Here is a 4,785-nt window from a genome sequence, read left to right as displayed (position 1 = left end):
AATATAACTACTCTAATACTGCCCCTATATACAGGAATATAACTACTATAATACTGCTCCTATATACAGGAATATAACTACTATAATAGTGCTCCCTATATACAAGAATATAACTACTATAATACTGCTTCTATATACAGGAAAATAACTACTATAATACTGCTCATATATACAGGAATAAAACTACTATAATACTGCTCCTATATACAGAAATATAACTACTATAATACTGCTCCTATATACAAGAATATAACTACTATAATACTGCTCCTATATACAAGAATATAACTACTATAATACTGCTCCTATATACAGGAATAGAACTACTATAATACGGTTTCGTATACCCACACAGTTATTACGGTTACAGTTCTGAGCACACACTGGCACAGCTGGCAGTCCTGATGAGTCTTATTCTTACAATGAATCGGGGGATTTCATTTATAAACACTTGTTTGCTCCAGATCTGAAGCCGCAGCATCTTTACTGGAAATGATTAAGGAGAATATGGCAGAGAGATTCCTGTGTTGACAACTGGAGGAGTAAATTACCCGCGCTCGGCATAAACACAGGGGGTGAGGGTTATTTTTAGCAGGTGCATTTGTACTTTTTCCACCCAATTAGTCCCATCAGATAATGTGGGTGACATATCCGAGCTGCACACATAAAGCCCTTGTGTTCCTTCTTCCCCTTGTGTCTGTTCTTCTTCTTTATTTTTTTTATTCTACTTTAATTTTCTTTTGTTTTTGTGTTTGAAGAAGAAAATAATTACAGTCATTAAGAGCCGCTGAACTTTCAGTCACAACATAAAAACAAGAATTTCCCCCTCTGTAGAGAAACTCTTCCCAGCATGCCTGGTGGCCTTATAAGTAAAACTAAGCTGGTCATAAACATCACAAGAGCAACTTTCCATCTGCCCTATCTTAGTATCCGGATGTTACAGATGGCGTCTGCAGTGTCCCGGTACCTGGATCCCAGCTAGAAAAGTCCCATGTTGTCATGTGACTGAGGAATCTTTTGCAAAGTGTCACACTGTGTCTGGGCATGGTAAGTTAACTTGTATACACTTATATTATATATTATATTATATATTATTGTATATTATTTTGCACACATTGTAGTATTATTGAAGTTTAAGGGTTAATACTGCTGTTTTTGTCACACCCAGTGATCACATATTAGGGTAAGGAGTTTGGTCACATGACCTTCCCACCAGCAGTTTCAATCTAAAGTGGAATCAGAACTTTCTAGTTAGTTTTAGCTAGTTAATTTTATTAATTTATTTTTTTCAATTCAACTGGTAACAAAAAGTTATATAGATTTGTAATCTCGACTCTTTTACATCAGTCGACCCCTGTCTAATCTATGGAGAGGGGAGGGGGGAGGAGGGAGATTAGTCACCAGCAGAGAACAAAGAATTACACAGTGGGAGCTGTGTGAAAGCCGGTATTTAGAGGCCAGAGAGGTCAGTGCTGACTTCAGAGGAGATAGCCGGTGATGTAGCTGTAAATTAAGTCTTTGTTGTCCTGTTTTGGTGCCTCATCTCCCTCCAACCCTCCCATCTCCATAGAAAACCAGGAAGACAGGGGGGAGAGTTTAAAACTGCTTTTTCATGATAAAATTGTATTTTTCAGCTAATACACCCAATTACAAAGTTTGTTAGAATCGCCTGTACTATTGATTTCTGCAAAAAAATAAAATAAAATTATACTACAGTGACACTTTAATATCTGATGGGATGGTAAAGTGAAACCTACTGCTCTGGCTCATACAGGGGGTGCTAAGCAAGGGACGTTATATATATAATGTCCATATACCCAAATAGGCATTTGAAAAGTATTGTTGGAGAGAACTTATTTAAATAAAATTATTTTATAAAAGATAATGTAACGATTTGATCTTCCTCTAAGACGAGTGGATGACAGCGAAATAATGTTATCCATAAGTTGCATTCCACATGTTCCTGGTTTCCTCAGAGAGTGAAGACAATAGAATTGTCATATTGTACCAGCTGCTGCTCAATGCCGAAGATAAAAAATCATTACCACTCGTAATATTTTCCATTTGCTCAGCCGCATAAAGAGAAGAGAAAATGGAGAAACAAACAGGGATTCCATGTAGACAGAGGCGACACAGATAAATTGAATCAATGATTAAAGGGGTTATCTTATAATAATTCATTTAGAGGAGAGTCCCGGGCAGCTGCATTGTTGGATGGAAATTTAAAAAAATTAGATTTGAAATTTTTTTAAAAATTGTATACAGAAAAATAGGATTAATTGTAATTTATTTAAGTGTGCTGTCACAGCTATGTTCACACTAGGTAAGTTCTACAGAAATCACGGCCGTTGTTACAACTGGCGTGATTTCTGTGGTACTTACGTAGTGCTGCAGGCTGAGGGAATCCCGGCCGGAGTGTATACACATAGTATACACTTCGGCCTGGATATTTAGCGGCACTGTAGAAAACTGACATGTCCGTTTTCTGCGGCCGCTATTCACTGAATAGCGGCCACAGAAAACCCTGTCAGTGCACACTATGGAGCAAGCGGCTCCCGCCGCACGCTCCATTGTGTGCTTTGGGTAGTTCTGACGCGGGCGGGCACTGATGCGCCCGCATCAGAACTCAGCAGCGCTAAAGATCATCTTTTCTGAGACCGGCCATTCTGTGACCCGGCCAGGTCACGGATCAGCTGGTCTCATACTACGTGTGACCATAGCCACAGAAGGTGGTGGCGGGTCAGCTAGTACAGTGGTGTGGTAGCTGAGTGGGTCTAGGGTCACTTGGACATGGTAGCCTGCAGTGGTGTTGGACCCACCCCGGACAGTTGGCAGAGCAGCACCACACTACATAGGAGGTAACCCAAATGTGCAGGTGTGTGTAGGTGCTGGTGCGCAAGAAGGAAGCCAGAGTCTATAGTGCGTTGGCAAAAATAGAACAGTTTACTGAAGGTAACCGTAGTGCAATTCAAGTAAATGAATAACTGGATACAGTCCAGTGCAATACAATTGCTACAGGTGGCAATAACTTAGGTGCTCACAGTTGAGGTAGAAAGCAGGTGCTTGAAGTAGTGAGCCCTTCCCAATGTAGTACTGTGCTCTGCCAGAACAGCTTGAGTGAATAAAAGAGTTGAAAGAGAATACTTACGGATGACTTGTTGTCCCTGACCACCTTATGCCTCCTTGTTGCGGGCTACCTGTCCTAAGTGGGTAGAACAAGCCCCAGACCTTTGTCACCTGGGCGGCGCAGACTCACAGGTTTTCCCAGTTGTCCTGCACTGCGAAGTGGGATACGTAGAAGTTCCGTAGCTTTGTCCCACTGGGGTCAGTTTATATTGCTTCAGGTAACTGCCCTGCACGTTGTAGAGAGGTTCTTGGCATGGGCAAGGTGTATCCCCATTTGGCTTCTCTCCTCTGGAGGTTCCTTAGCACTGCATAGTAGTGGTTGCTTGCATAAAGAATGACGTTTTTTAGCTGCTGCCCTGTGTCAGGAACAGGGAACCTGGCCAAAGCCAGGCCCTGGCTTAACTTCAACAGAGACTAATTGGTTTGCTTTCTCTGACGCCTAGAACTAGATCAGGACTTAACACTTCCTCTCGCCAAGAACTAACTCCTCCTACAGGGGCTAACTAAACCCTCCTGTGAGTGGTGGGAGCTGTGATTTTGTGGAGCAAGAGAGGATAGGACAGCACAAGAGAGAAAGCACTCGCACCTGTGACTGAACAATACATAACACATGACATATAAAAGAGTAATTTATTATTATTTTTCAGCCTGTCTTTCTAGTGGATGGAGTAATGGATCAGTACAGAATCTCCTATAAACAATATGGTGGAGGGTCTCTCTATAAATCCTCCTTATTGCTCTTCTGTTTGCTTTCAGTCAGAGACAACAGCACAAATGAAGCCACACCAATGCCGCACCACGCGGCGACCTCAAGGGTTAAGTCATTAGCCGGTGGCAGCGGTCTCGGAGCACTCCGGGAGCGGCTTTTATGTCGCTGACAGCTCCATTCATTGCACTTTTCACATTTTAATCTCATTATGATTTGATCCTTTTCAGAAATCCCCCCGAGCAGCTGCTGCCACCTATTGATGAAATGCTCGGGAATCTCCATGTTGTGGAATATAAAGTGTCCCCGTCTGTTCTCCGCTGAATGTTTCCTCAATCGGTGATTGCTGAGTTACCCCCTGAAGACAATGCAAGTTACATAGGAATACTCAAGGCCATTGACAAAGCAGGGGCTCTGCCCCGAGAACAGACGGTGCATCTGGTGAAGCTGTCAGAGTCTGTAGGAGCTGCAAACACCAACATAATGCAGCATATAGAGGAAGAGGGGGGTCTGTCAGTCCCATGTGCTCTGCGGGGTGGGAAGTCACATAAAATCTTAGTTACACCTTAGACACCAATAAAATAAATTGACTTAAATTGGTGTTACATCTATATAAATAAAAGACATCTCATAAAGAAATTGCTTCCACGGCTTTACCTCAAACTTTGTTTACAATCAGACGGGTGTCCTGTATGTGGACCATAGATCCAACTTCACTAGATGTGGACCATAGATCTACTTCACTAGATGTGGACCAGAGATCTACTTCACTAGATATGGACCATAGATCTACTTCACTAGATGTGGGCCATAGATCTACCTCACTAGATGTGGACCATAGATCCTTCTTCACTAGATATGGACCATAGATTTTATGTCACTAGATGTGGACCATAGATCCAACTTCACTAGATGTGGACCATAGATCTACCTCACTAGATGTGGACCATAGA

General features: G+C 42.2%; 1 long non-coding RNA gene across 1 annotated transcript; it reads left to right on the top strand.

Annotated features, from left to right (window-relative positions):
* Positions 1-910: 910 nt before the first annotated feature.
* Positions 911-4,471, top strand: LOC138784906 (uncharacterized). Its single transcript, XR_011361973.1, has 2 exons — positions 911-1,047; positions 4,063-4,471. It is a non-coding gene; the product is annotated as an uncharacterized lncRNA (long non-coding RNA).
* The last annotated feature ends 314 nt before the right edge of the window (positions 4,472-4,785 follow it).

This window comes from Dendropsophus ebraccatus, chromosome 2 (assembly GCF_027789765.1).
Source record: "Dendropsophus ebraccatus isolate aDenEbr1 chromosome 2, aDenEbr1.pat, whole genome shotgun sequence".
Classification (NCBI taxonomy): Eukaryota; Metazoa; Chordata; class Amphibia; order Anura; family Hylidae; genus Dendropsophus; species Dendropsophus ebraccatus.
The sequence above is the reverse complement of the archived record's forward strand: the minus strand, read 5'-3'. Positions and strand labels throughout refer to the sequence as shown.